Source organism: Myotis myotis, unplaced genomic scaffold, assembly GCF_014108235.1.
Source record: "Myotis myotis isolate mMyoMyo1 unplaced genomic scaffold, mMyoMyo1.p scaffold_m19_p_7, whole genome shotgun sequence".
Classification (NCBI taxonomy): Eukaryota; Metazoa; Chordata; class Mammalia; order Chiroptera; family Vespertilionidae; genus Myotis; species Myotis myotis.
The window spans coordinates 47,957,503-47,972,816 of NW_023416379.1; the positions used below are offsets into that span (position 1 = coordinate 47,957,503).

General features: G+C 39.7%; 1 protein-coding gene across 2 annotated transcripts in view; it reads right to left on the reverse strand.

Annotated features, from left to right (window-relative positions):
- The window catches only part of MANEA (mannosidase endo-alpha), a 42,737-nt gene extending 33,533 nt beyond the window's left edge, over window positions 1-9,204 (reverse strand). The window contains exon 1 of one of the 2 annotated variants that reach the window (XM_036317371.1): window positions 9,074-9,204. The gene's annotated coding sequence lies outside the window, so the exon portion shown is untranslated. Of the gene's footprint in view, window positions 1-5,036; window positions 5,057-9,073 lie in introns of those variants that run through there. The other variant, XM_036317372.1, reaches the window with a different exon arrangement.
- Between the last annotated feature and the right edge of the window lie 6,110 nt (window positions 9,205-15,314).

The window sequence follows — 15,314 nt, forward strand, 5'->3', positions numbered from 1 at the left end:
ACAAGTATGATAACTTTTTGCCTATAATTACTTTTTATGGGATTTGACTGCAATCATTTTCTGTTGCTAAAGGCAGCAGGTCCTCAAATAACTTCACTTTGTTAAATGCTCTTTTGTTACAATGTTGACGAGATTAGGGTAAAATTGGTTTTGTTATAAATTGTTTTGCTTATAGTCACAGAACCTATTGAGAACATATGTGAGAACATATGAAATAATTTCCCCTTAATTTTTGGAAATAAATGTTGAATTGTGATAGTTTTTCCAGCCTCACAGCTCTACAGAGATCATTTTTCTGCTGCTTATGTGAAGTCTTCATATGGCCTAAAATTTTTCTGAGATCGGTTGGGATTTTTCCATTCCCATAATTATCTGGAAGTTTTTATTTCCTTCACTTCTATTTTGTTCCCACCTTAATCAATTTGAAAATTATTTCCAGACCTTACTCTTCAATATGGAGTTTTATCCTGAACAAATTTCAGCAACTTAAGGTTTTAAGGGTTCTTGAAACCAATATGCTTGTAGCCCCTTCAAATATGACTTCAAACTCCACATTGCAGCACTATTCTCAAATTGGAATGTCAATCTTTCCTAAAATATATACATTTAGAGAATGAGGAAAATGAAAGACAGTTTAGAAGTAACTATTCAGACTGAAAAGACAAAAGGAGGCAAGTTAAAAAAAATTAAAGAAATACATGTGACATAAAATTCTAACATGTGAATAATGTATTCCAAAATGGGAGATAATCTATCTTCTCTCTTACTTCCTTGAACATTTTAATCCCATTTATATAAAGTGCAACTCTAATAACCTGAATTTGGATCTTAATGATTCTATTTCTATTGCCTGTTTAATATTTTTTTGCTTACTTGTTTGTTTCTCTCTTAATATCTGGACATTCACTATCTTTTTTTTTTGTAAGCTAGGTTTATTTTTATTGAATGCTGTATAAAAATTTTTAGAGACAACTCTCTATATATTATTTTCCTTTGAGAAATCTTATTTTTTGCTTCGTAGTCTGCTAGAGAATTATCTTAATCTAATCACAAACTGAAATCTTCAAAATTGGGCTTAAATCCCTATGAATATTTGTTCTATTTCTGATTCATCCTTACTCAATAACAACCACAAGTTCCAAAATCAAAGCATGCGTCTTTCATGGATTTGGAAGGATCCTCAATTCCAACTTTGTTTCCCAAAGAGTCCTAAAACTGCCCCAAACAGTTCATTTTCTCAACTGCCACATTCTACTTATGATCTCTGCTTCTCTGCTGCTACTTTTGAATCAGGGGTTTTAAACCCCCCCTCTTTTGGACCCAAATCTCCCAAAGAATAATGCAACTTATAAGGCTCAGAATCATTCAAATGATTAAATAAATAATCCCACCTGAATTTGCTTATAACCCCCGAGTATAGTGATAGGCTTTATAACTTACTAGAGGCCCAGTGCACAAAAATTTGTGCACTTGGGGCAAGGGGTTCCCTCAGCGCGGCCTGTGCCCTCTTGCAGTCTGGGACCCCTCAGGGGATGACCACCTGCTGGCTTAGGCCCGCTCCCTGGGGGATTGGGCCTAAGCTGGCAATAAGACAGCCCTCTGGCAGCCCATGAGTCCTCGGGGAATGTCCACTTGTCAGCGGGGAGCAGGCCTAAGCTGCAGTCGGACATCCTTAGTGCTGCTGAGGAGGCGGGAGAGGCTCCCACCACCACCGCTGTACTGGCAGCCGTCAGCCTGGCTTGTGGCTGAGCAGAGCTCCCCCTGTGGGAGCGCACTGACCACCAGGGGGCAGCTCCTGCACTGAGCGTCTGTCCCCTGGTGGTCAGTGTGTCATAGTGAACAGTGAATCCCAGTCTCTCTGCTGTTAGGGTGAATTTGCATATTACCCTTTTATTATACAGGATAGAGGCCAGGTGCACGGGTGGGGGCCGGCTGGTTTGCTCTGAAGGGTGTCTAGGATCAGGGTGGGGGTCCCGCTGGGGTGCCTGGCCAGCCTGGGTGAGGGGCTGATGGGTGTTTGCAGCTGGTCACACCCCCTTCAGGGTGGGGGTCCCCACTGGGGTGCCTGGCCAGCCTGGGTGAGGGGCTGATGGCTGTTTTCAGGCTGGCCAAGCCCCCCAGCGACGGAAGCTCCCAGCCTCTCCTTTTTTACTTTTTATTTTTTATTCTGGGATTTATTTACCTTCTGTAATTGAAACTTTGTTGCTTTGAGTTGAGCTCAGAGCCGCTCGCGGCAGGTGGAAGGGAAGCCTCCTGCTCGCTTCAGCTCCATGGCCATGGCCAGCTGAAAGCAGGTATCTGGGGTTTATTTATCTTCTATAATTGACACTTTGTTGCTTTGAGTGGAGCTCAGAGCCAACCTCGGCAGACGGGAAGTTGGCTTCCTCCATCATTGGGGCAACCAAGCCTCCTGCTCGCTCCAGCTCTGTGGCTGCTGGCCGCATCTTGGTTGGATTAATTTGCATATAGTTGCTCTGATTGGCTGGTGGGCATGGCTTAAGGCATAGCAAAAGTACAGTCAATTTGCATGTTTGTCTTTTATTAGTATAGAGGACTCAAAATTCAGAAGGCATAAAGGACAGTAACTACATAAAATCTTAAAAAATATATACAGAGTGTCCCAAAATGTATACACACTTTGAATAATTTTTAATTCCAATGAGTTAAATCTGAAAAGAAAGAAACATCAATTGAGCTATCAAAAAATGTATGGGGGACATGCTAACTATCAGAAAACTATGAAGGGCAATTGGAAAACTGAGTGAAGATAAATAAACCCCAGATACCTGCTTTCAGCCGGCCATGGCCACGGAACTGGAGCGAGCAGGAGGCTTCCCTTCCATCTGCCGCGAGCGGCTCTGAGCTCAACTCAAAGCAACAAAGTTTCAATTACAGAAGGTAAATAAATCCCAGAATAAAAAAAAAAGTAAAAAAGGAGAGGCTGGGAGCTTCCGTCGCTGGGGGGGCTTGGCCAGCCTGAAAACAAGACCTGCATCACCCAAAATTAGAAAAATGCAAATTAAAACTACAAAGATACCATTTCTTACGTAACACATTGGAAAAAAGAAAGCATGAAAATACATCCTGTTCCAAGAGAGTGAGAAAACAAGCACTCCCATATATTGCCAGTGAAGGCAAATTGGTGCAACCTTTTCGGGAATTTGGCAATATCTAACAAAATTACACATCCATTTACTTTTTGAGTCACCAATCCTACTTCATAGAATTTAGCTTAAAAATACACAAACAATAGTAAATAAATTCACATACAGCTTTATTTGTAATTGTATTGATTGACATATTCAGTGGAAAAAAATGAGGAAGAGATTCCTGAAATCCCATAAAGTGTTTTTCTGGGTATACATTTGGCTTTGTATACCCAAATGCCAAATGCAAATAGGAAGTATACATTTCTCATGAGCAAAAGAAACACAAAGACTAAACAAGACTTTAATTAGGCTGATTATTTAAAAGGGGTGAGGAGGAACAAGGTGGAAAATATGGAGGGGATGAAAATGAAATAGAAGGGCTAGGAAATGAAACACTCTTCTCTGATTATACCTTTTTGCAGTCTTATTTTTTGAGCCATTTTATATTTAGCACACTTAAAACAAACAAACATATCTAATATTAAATGTTGAACTCCAGTTAGTAAGTTGTTTTTTTGCAATGGTATTGGTTAGCAATTCTTGAAGTACTTAATGTGTATTCTAGAAGTAAGCAAATAAGCAATATATGCTGGAAAATAGGGGCCAGAATTTTCACTGACAAAAAAAAAAAAGTGAACGATAAAAAAGTAGGAGACTAGAATAAAAACTGTGTTGTTAGATTGTAATTGGCAATTTCAGGATGGATGTGGGGTTTTTACCATCAATATATAGGTGTAGGGGTGTGTGTGTGTGTACATGTAAATATATTCACATTATTTCCTAGCTCTGACCACTGAGAGTGTCTAGAACCAAAGCAACATCAGCAGCAATTAACACATCTGATGCCAAGATTTTGGTTTTTAAGTACCTTTCTCTACTTAAAAGAACCAGGTTCTGTGGAGAAATGTTGATTCTAAGACTGTGGATGGAAATTTATAAGGTACGCCTAGAAAGTAGGGAAGTACACAAAAAATGTAGGATGTATATCTGTAGGACACAGGAGCCAGCTTGACGAGACAACCACTGCCTAAATCTGGGACAATTTCAGCATCAAAATAAGGAATAAGAATAAACTAAGGCATTAAGATAAAGTGAGAACTACTGAATCTTTATTTTTTAAAAGGTAAAAATAAATGGAATAAAGTAGACTCATATTAGAAAGTCAACAAATAAATTTAGATGGAATAACGGAATTAGAATATCACCATTTGGCAACTACCATAACAATTATTATCAGGCAAGAGTTATCAATGGATATTAAATGAGGGAGAAAAAGTTTGATGAGAAACAGGATATCTCCCCAAAAGATATCTAATTAACTACAAAGGGAAAATAGTAACTTAACAGTACAGAACCTAGCAGACACCACGTTATTAGACAAGTAATCAAAATTAAGTTCTTCAGTTAATTTTGGAAGGAGATATGATGAATCTCCTGAGAGAATGTCTTAAGGACACAGAATCACTGCTGTGGTATTTGTCAAAATTTAATCTGGATCTAAGCATGAGGAAACATCAAACATGTTAGACACACACACACACACAGATCTATGTATATTTATATGTGCACACATATGTGCACACATGCATACAATTACATACATGTAATCGTACACAGTATATTTATATGTGCACACATATGTGCACACATGCATACAATTACATATATGTAATTGTACACAATGTACTATGTAAGTGTGTATGTGTATAATGATAAAGCAAATGTGGTAAAATGTTACCATTTGATGAATCTTCAGAAAAAAGCAAAGGAGAACTGTTAGTTCTTTGTATTATTTTTGAAACTTTTCTTTAAGTCTAAACATGTTTGAAAATTAAAAAGGAAAAATAAAGAAAGCAAACTGGAGGACATACACTGTTAACCTAATACCTGCTTATTTCTGGGAAGGTCCAACTCATGTACTCTTTCAAGCTCTGCACTGAGGGACTCCAGGGAGTGAAATTCCTACCTATGGAATGTGGCAGTCCTATAGAATAAGAATAAAGGAATGATATCACTATTTGTGGTTACCTGTGATTTGTTGTCCTTAAATTTCCATGAAGTAGAAAAAAATTATGAATATAACAATATCTCAATTATATTAAAGATACACACAGAGGGAGAAAATAAGGTAAATAGGTATAATGATTACCTCTGGGTGAGAAAATACAGTTATGTTTTCTTACTCTGTCTTCTAAAATGAAAGCAATCCTTTTAAGAAAAGTTTGGGGCAGATATTTTATAAGGAAATAATCAACGGTAATGAATATTGATGAGTCACAGAGGATGGAGAAAAAACTACTGAATTTAGAAATCAGCAAGACATTGAATTCTGAGACGTTGACTAGTTCAGTGGTGAAATGCATGAGAGTCAGGATATAGAATGGAAAGAATATTGATCTTGGAATGGAAGAATCAGTCATGTTGATTTAGTTGTGTGACCCTGAGTAAGTAACTTAATCTCTTCTTTCAAAAGAGTATGTTGCCTGTTTTACTTTCTGACAAAGTTGTTCTGTGAATCATGCAAGATAATGTATGTGAAAGAAAGTATAAAAGGGTAATGTTTTAATCAATTGGTAAGTACCAATTGGATTTAAAAATAAATAAAAAGGAAGGAAATATAGGCAACATAGTTGATTTTTTAAATATTTGTTATATAAACTTCTCAGATCTACATATGAACATAAAACACACAAAAAAAATCCATTTATGAAAGTTGATGCTTTTTTTCCCCTCTTGCCTGTCAATGTAATTTCTTAAACTGGACCCTCTGTCTTCTTTTTTTTTTTTTCATTCACTTAAAAAAAGTTATCACATCATTATAGATGTTCCACTGGTTCTATCCCAACCTTCATATCTCAAATAACAGTAAGTCATCTCAACCATAAGCAAGGCAGCGGGTCATTGTGATTAAAAGTATGGGCTCTGCAGTTCAGATGCCCAGGTTCAAATTCCAGTTGTATCCTTTTTAGCTATTTCACCTACACAAGTGAACTGACCTTTCCCTGCCTTTTTTTTTTTTTTTTTTTTTTTCATCTGTACGAGTTATCACTTCACTCAGAATTTTTGTGAGGATAAAATAAGTTAACATTATAAAATTCTTAGAATCTTTCTGGCTTATGTTACACTGAATAAATATGAATAAGCATTTATGACGACAATGCCTACTATTAAAGCTGGGTGTCTGGCAAAAAATTAAAAACTAAAACATGATTTATTCTCTTTAAATGCCTATTGTTTATATGGCTAACTTTTAAAATACTACTTATTCTTCTAGCTGAAATGTTGCCTCTTCTTGATACCTCTAATGGTTCCAGAGAGAAAAGCACTCACTTTCTCACATATTCTATTGTTACAGCGTTACCTGCTTTTTAAATTGGCATTTAAAAAAAGTACTGCATCATTTTATTTATTTACATGTATTATATTATATTCCCTACTACATTGCTCCTTAAAGTCCAGAAATTGAATCCTTACCTCTACAGTCTAGTAGAGCCCAATATATCTTTCACATAGTTAGTGACTATTAAATGTTTAGCTTAAACAATTTAATTTCTGGCCTTTTTGTTCTGATACTGGTATATATTTGGGCAATATGTGTATAGACAGATTCTACTGACTATACATATACTTAATATGTTTATAGTCTATAGTGAACTGATTATACAGGGAGAATCATAGGTATACAGATCCAAAAACTTTAAAAATCAATTTTAATAAAAATCATGTCCAGCCCTAATCAGTTTGGCTAAGTGGATAGAGCATCAGCCTGTGGACTGAAGGGTCCCAGGTTCGATTCCGGCTAAGGGCATGTACCTTGGTTGCAGGCACATCCCCAGTAGGGAGTGTGCAGGAGGCAGCTGATCAATGTTTCCCTCTCATCGATGTTTCTAACTCTCTATCCCTCTCCCTTCCTCTCTGTAAAAAATCAATAAAATATGTTTTAAAAAAAATTATGTCCAACATAGCAAAACCACAATGACCCTCGGGATGCCTAACAGGTGTAATAATCTCACAGGAAAGGTATTAGGAACTACTTATTTGGGTTCAACAAAAGTTTCAGAAGTCACTTAAGAGAAAAAAACAAACAAAAATCCTGCAAGTTAATTATAGATGTATAGGTTCTCAAAGCAGGAACCTACTCCAGGTGTTGGCTATTGAAAATCTGTTATCTGCAAAGGACAATTCACATTACATCAAAGATTCTTTCTAAATTTTATGGTTTCTATATTTGTGTGTTGTGCTTTTAATCTTTGAAGTGCTAGTTTTTGACTTGGAGGTTTAGTGAGGTCCAAGGGACCCAGAAGCCGTATGATTTAACTATTATTTCAGAAAGTATTTACTGTTATCTTGTTACTCAGAAAAGCCAAAACATTTCACCTTTTAATGATCCATTATACCGACTTCTGCTGCTTTTCTTATTTTAGTATTGCTTTCTTCTAATTTTACTTTCTATGAAGCCACTAGAGATACACTAGTACTGTAAGACAACCTGGAACTTTCAAAATCAGTTTCAGGACCAAGGCTTCCTGCCCAGGTGGGCAGGTCGGTTTTAAGGAAACACTTGCACCCTCTGGCTAACAAAAATTCAGTTAAGCGTAATCTCATCCTTTTGTTTTAATCTTCACAACCATCTATGAAGTTAACGCTATTTTACAGCTGATGTAACTACTGTACAGAGCCGCCTTTGATAACTTTATCAGCTAGCAAACGGCAATCACCTGCCTGAGGTTAAGCAACTAGCAAGGCGCAGGGCAAGTCTGGCTCCAGAACTCAAGCTTTTGCCCTCAGCCATTCCATCTTCCTACAACATCAGCCACATCAAGTTTACAGAATATAACACTGCTGACGTGTGACCATATTTTCATTAAACAGTGATTAACTGTTACCTCCTCAAAAATGGTAGCCCAAATTTAATCTCAAAACAGCTTATTTTCTGATCATACACTTACTATTCATCTCGTGACTAATGTTTTAGGCGTGGAGCCTGAAAAATCCCAATATTCACTGCACTCAAGGGCTTACCTATAGCTTAATATGAATAGAGTAACATCATGAAAATGATTTGCAATGTGACATGTCATTACCAATCTCTAAATTTTACTTTGTATTAATATTTCCAACTATTGTCTAAATATGTTAACATAACCCACTTCAGTCCCTCTTGTCTTTTTTTTTTTTTAAGTTCATATAACAGTATCCTCCCTTGCTTTTTTTTTTTTTTAATCACTTCTACATTTCCCCTTAACAGCTATCAGTAGGGTCTTGCAATAATAAAACCAAAACAAACTATCCTAACTGCCTGAATTTCAATTCCCTCTTTTGGAAAATGAAAAAAGACACCAATCCACCATAGTTGCACCCTGAGACCTAGCAAATATAAGTCTACGATGACAGTGCCCAACATGTTAACAGGTGAATGGAAAAAAACATGTCTGTGGGGCCTCGCCATCCTAGCTCCCCGCTCCCGACGCCTAAAAACACTGCGAGACGGGCGACCGCGACTTCCCGCCGCAGCCCGAACCCGAACCGGGCAGGCCCGGCTCCCTCCACTCCCGGCTCCCGCCGGCCGCCGGCTGGGGATACGGGGCGAGGTGTGGACCCGCGTTCCTCACTCCCCAGTTCCCAGTGTGCTAGCGACGGGAAGGAAAAGCCGAGGCAATTGAGGTGCCATCGGAGAGGACCCCGACGGGGTGGGGAGGAAGCAATAAAACCAACCCAGGCACAAAAACGGGGTCCGAGGGGCACAGCGCAGTGGCCCGGGTCCGAGGCCCGCAGCTCCCACCTCCCGCCGCCGGCCCGGGGTGCAGGGAGCGGCGAGCAGATTGGCTGGCGAACCAGCGCGCAGGCGCAGGCACTGGGCCCCCCCCCCCCCCGTGCCCGCCGCACCCGCGTGTGCGGGGCCTCAACTCCCCCAGGTTACTCACCGGGGCCTGGGAATCCGGCCACCGGCGGAGGTTCCGCTGGCCGAGCTGTCTAGGTTGGGAGGCGCGCGACAGGGTGCCTGCGGCCCCCGACGGCTAGGCCAACCTGCCCGGCCTCCGAACGGGCGCGCGCAGAGCGTTCCGGGAGCAGGGGGCGGGGCTTGCTGCGGGGGCGGGGCTTATTGGGGGCGGGGCTTGATGAGGGGACGGGCTCTGGTTCCCCTGGCAAAGGCCCTTCTGGCTGTGCGGGTGGGGAGGGAAGTGGATGAGAGTGGAGAGCTTTTTAGTGTGTCCTGAGCTAATAGTGGAAAAAATGTGGCAATGCGGTCAGGCTGGATTGCTGTCCTCTTCCTCCAAGGATAGATGACCCGCCCCCCTCTCTCTGAGAAACTGGTCCTCCAAGGTTCCACTGGGAAGCGCTCACCAATACCTGTCAGCTGATTTTGATAAAGTAACAGGAGTTGCAAATTTGTATTTGCGTTTAAGTCTAGTACAGTGGTTATTTTCAACCTTTTTAAATTAAGGAACCCCGTTGTGTTTAATGGAGCTTTACTTGGAAGGCCAAAGTAGACAGATAAAGGTGACATTTTTAATTTGCAAAGTATTATATAACCTCACCTTTGTATTGAAATATTTATACAGGTAATTGAGAACAGTGAGGAAGGTGTGAAGAAAAAGAACTTTTGAAATAGCGGTTACAGCTGAAGGTTCCTTCTTACATCAGCCTCAGAAGCCAAGAGAATTCTCTGTTTGGTTCCATAGTAACAAGGAAATCCTGACTCACAGTTTAGAACTTACTGATGTACACAATTTGCTCTCCTTAAAATCTCACTGAATTTTTAAAACACATATTAATTGTGAAGTATACATATATAAATTATCCCATATTTGCACATTTTAAAGAATAATAAAAAGAATATCCAGGTATCACTTCAGAGCTGAAGATACAGAAAAATACCAGTATTTTTAAAGCCTTTTAGGAAGGCCTCTCCTTAAGTATCTCTTTCTCTCCCACCAAGAAATACCATTATGCTGAATTTTATATTACTCACCCCCTTACTTTAAAAAAAGTTATATATATGATTCCATAAAAATATAGTTATCCTGGTGTTGTATTTTATATAATGAATCATACTCTTCTTTTTTCACTACACTCTGAGGTTTTTGAGCTTCATCTATACTTAAGTCCATTTCACATGAGCTAAGCTGGCACATCATTATCAATGACACCTGCTGTGGTTAGATTCAAAACTTTTGCCTGGAAATAGTCTCTTTTAATTTGCATTTTCCCCCTTGCTATCTGGGTTTTGCATGTTTGTGTATGCTAGTGGCTATTTGTGCTTCTGTGAAATGCCTGTTCTCAATTCTTGACTCATTTTTAATTGGCTTCTTTGCTTTTGAAAATTAATTTATACATAATCATGTATTTTAAAAGTTTACATATGGGTGGTGGTACACAATGCGATATGCAGATCATGTATCATAGCAATGTACGCTTGAAGCCAATGTGATGCTCTTTACCAATGTCACCCCAATAAATTTAATTAGTAAAAAATAATAGAACATTTTTCAAAAAAAGTTTAAATACTTCCCTTTTATCAAATTCTATTCTAATGCATTAACCTAATAGGAGCCTTTGGTTTTTCCTAATTGCCATTGATTAATATAATAATCTCCACCCCATAAGATCGTTGGAATTAATCTTGTCTTGCTATTAGAACAACAGAACCATTTTCTCTCTCTTTTTTTTAAATATATTTTATTGATTTTTTACAGAGAGAAAGGGACAGAGACAGAGAGTCAGAAACATCGATGAGAGAGAAACATCGATCAGCTGCCTCCTGCACACCTCCCACTGGGGATGTGCCCGCAACCCAGGCACACGCCCCCGACCGGAATCGAACCTGGGACCCTTCAGTCCGCAGGCCGACGCTCTATCCACTGAGCCAAACCGGCCTCGGCCATTTTCTCTTTTGGCATTAGCAATAAAGAGCCTCTTATTTCCCAGGCCTATGCAAACTTTTATATAGAGTGTCCCAAAATTCACGCAAGAAGTAATTTGATAGAAAACACAGGTTTATAATTAAAAATTGTAAACTTTTTATTGATTCATAAAGTATATAGTATAGGGTTATGTATGGAATAGCACATTGGGTAAATGGCCTCCACGGCTTTGCTGGCATATATGCAAAGCTGTGGTCTTCATTGGTCTTCATTGTCCCTGCTCCTGGGCCATAATTGGTACTTGGTAATCCTTATCAAATTGAAGGGATTGAAATCAAAGGGCAACAGATATTAGAATCTGATTTAATAAACCAAGTAAAATTAGGCTTTTATTTTTTGTTGTTGTTGTTAATGCTCACGCAAAATTCAAATCTTTGCGTGAATTTTGGGACACCTTATACCTACAACCATTCCTCTCCTTGTCTCCATTTTAATGAGCCTCAGACACATACAAAATATATAGTATGCAAGAAGTTATGCCAGTTAGGATTAGCTTTAATTACATAAAACAGAATACTCAACAGTTTTGTAAATAAGACACAGCTTTTCTACTTTCTTGTATAAAGGAGTCCGGGGATCATAAGACAATGCCACAGTTGTAACGCCACAGACTTCTCTTTTTATTTTATTTTATTTTTTTCATTTTACTTATTTTTTGCGCCACAATCCTAATTGTTGGCTTCCATCCTCTCTCAATATGCTGGTTTTCATCCTCATATCTACCTTGTAGTTAAGGATGGCTGCATGCTCTCGACATCTTGTCTGAATCCTAGTCAGCGAGTAGAAGGAAGTGGTAGCAGGAAATGTTGAAAGGGGATGGCTCTTCCGGCTACTTATTAAAGGATTTTTCTGGGAAGTACAAGCCAACCATATATGCTTTCATGTGATTGACTGTAATTGAGTCACTTAGCCATTTCCAGCTGCAAAGGACTCTTAGAAGTGTGCCCTTTCACCTGTGCTCAACAACTCCTACCCCCAATTAAATCAGAGCTCTGTTACTAAGAAAGAAGCAAAGAATGGATATTGGGTAGGAAATGAACAAGACTTACCTCAGCAGAGAATAGAGTAGAGAAAGAGCAGATAGACCTTACCAAGATCTTGGGCCCAATCCAAGAATCTTGGAATACATAGCTTATCACATGGCAGCTTAGTTCCCCTATGGGGTGTACCTGTTTTTAGAAAGGTAATAAAAAGGGTATAAAAGCTCTGCCATAAAATTGATAGCATCTGACAATATTACCACACATCAGTCTTCCAGTTTCCAATATAAGTGGTGGTGAATATAGGTCGTTAGGTGTTCAGAGGAATAAAACACTCACTCAATGAAGGTCTTCTCCCAGTGCCAGTTATAAGCCATCAAATTCTTTAATACCATTTTGGGGGCAGACACATCAAAGTGTACTCCTGGTCCTAGCATTAGAAGTGGTAGATATTCTTGTGGTTAACTGTGTTTGATGTTGATAGGTACAAGGACCAGTGAAGTTTCAATAAAAAGCGTAACATTCACCCTGGCTGGTGTGGCTCAGTTGATTGGAGTGTCATCCCATATACCAGTGGTCGGCAAACCATGGCTCGAGAGCCACATGCGGCTCTTTGGCCCCTTCAGTGTGGCTCTTCCACAAAATACCATGTGTGGGCGCGCACGTACAGTGTGATTGAAACTTCGTGGCCCATGTGCAGAAGTCTGTTTTCCGCCTGGGCGAGTCTATTTTGAAGAAGTGGCGTTAGAAGAAGTGGGGGGTGTCGGTCGGTCAGGTGACGGGAGACATGGCGCGTGCGATTCCTGCACGAGTTGAGTGAGCCAGGCAGTCAGCAGTCTCATGTGCAGTGGTTAGTGCTAGTCGCATCCGCAAATCGCACGCGGGTGACAAAAGTACCTACTTGAAGCATAAAGTTACCTGTATTTTTCCAACCAGCTGCAAATCCTACAAGTGTTTTTGTCATCAATTTAAGAATTGTAATTATTCTGTGTTGGTGGCTTTATTATAAAATGAGGACGTTCTTAGCAAAGGCCAGCTTAGGAGTACCCTAATTAAGTTAATAACAATGTACCTACCTATATAGTTTAAGTTTAAAAAATTTGGCTCTCAAAAGAAATTTCAGTCGTTGTACTGTTGATATTTGGCTCTGTTGACTAATGAGTTTGCCGACCACTGCCATATACCAAAAGGTCCTGTGTTTGATCTCTGTCGGGCGAGTATCAGAAGGCATCCGACGGATGGTGGCAGCTGAGATGGATGCATGCCTTGTAGTTGAAAGCTGGGCAAGCAGGGAGATGCAGCACTTCCTGGGAGGGAAAACTACTACACAGGGTGATATAGAGCCTCTCGGTGTTTGGGAGGAAGGAAGTTTCATGTGTTGTAATCGAGCATTAGTTTCACACCTTCACCAGCCGAGCCCTCAATGTGACACCACTTTTAAAGCCCATATTTTACTGGGTCATTTCCTAAGGCATTTAGGGTTTGAGTTTCTTCCTTTGCAGGATACCTTAGATTCCTTATGATGCCTTAACCAAATAAGATTCCTCTGCCATAACAACACCCTCTGTTGTCATAAAAAAGAGCAGCTTGCACAGTTACTAAAAGAAAAAAAAAAGGCTTGTTTTTTCCTAAGATAGATGAGCCTACTCATCCTGTCTTTATATAAGAAAGAAAAAGTTAATTTTTCTCAACAGTATCTGCTGAAAGGTGATTTTCTGTGCCTGCTTATTCTAAGAGGTAGCTGGCAATTTTCTTGTTAGAATAAAAATAGGAAGAAAATGTATTTATTCTCTGCTAATGCATTCCTTTGCTAGAGAATCCAATTAAAAAGCAGGTCTATGCTTTGTACATTTCTTCTATTCCTCATAATGTCAAACTCTATGAGCGCAGATACAGAAATGTCCGAGTCTCTGAGTCTCCTACCTCCAGCACCTACTGCCATATGTCACAGTATTGTTTGTAGTGGGGTGAATAATGCCCCCCCCACCCAAATATCTAAGTCCTAATCCTCTCAACCTGTGAATGCTACTTGATATGGCAAAGGGGACTTTGCAGATGTGATTAGGGTTTTGAGATGGGGATTCTCTGGATGGGCCCTAACTATTATCTTTATTTATAAGAGACAGACAGAAGAAGATTGGACAGATTAGAAGGCAAGGTGACCACTGAAGCAAAATACTGTGCTGCTGGCTGTGAAGATTGGGGAAGGGGCTACAACTAAAAGAATGCAGCTCTAGAAACTAGAAAAGGCAAGAAAATAGATTCTCCCCTAAGCCTCCTATAGGTGAGTAACTGCCAACAATGGGATTTCACCCAGTAAAACTGATTCAGACTTCTGAACTCCAGAACTTCAAGAAATTATGTTTTTTTAAGCTACCAAGTTTATGGTCATTTGTTCTAGTAGCCATAGTGTTAAATAAATGAAACAATGAACAGTAAGATTTTAGTAATCATTACATCAATTACAAGATGATCACGTTGATTTAAATATGATGTGTGAGAAGAAAGATTATAGATATACTGTATATTCATTATTATTATTATTAGCCTTGAAAGATTCTTTGGATGTGAGAGAAGCACCATCCTTCAAATATATCTAAAGAATTAAAACTGAATACATTTATCTTACCTGGGGTTTTTATTTACCAAACATTACTCTGATTGTTTTTGGTTGGTTTTGGTTTGTTAATATTGCTCAATATGTTAGTTTTGTGATAACACTAGACGCCCGGTGCACGAAATTCATGCACTCCGGGGTGGGGGGATTCCTCAGCCTGGCCTGTGCCCTCTTGCAGTCCATGAGCCCTGCGATCAATCACCCTGCAGAGGGAGGCCCCGCCCACCCAGCCTGGGCCTCCCTCTGTGGGGTGATCCTTTGATCCAAAGAGGTAGACCCTGACCACCTGGCCTCCTTCTTTGGGGCAATTGTGGAGCCCCCCTATTGATCTCCCCACTGGCCGGTGGCCTGGGCCTCCCTCTGTGGGGCAATCATGGGGTAATGGGAGGCCCCCGAACCAATCGCATCGCACCCACCTTGGCTGGCCTGGTGCCAGTGGGTGTCATAGTGTGGTCATCTGGAAGGTGGTTCCACTGTTTGGCTGTTTGGTTGATTTGCTTATAATGCTTTTATTATTATAGATGTTTCATTTGCTTATTCATTTAGTCACAATATTTAGGTGTTGCCTACTCTCCGAATACACCAATTCATAAGAAATCTGTCTTCTAGACATTTGCCATCTATCGAGAGAGATACAGATAGA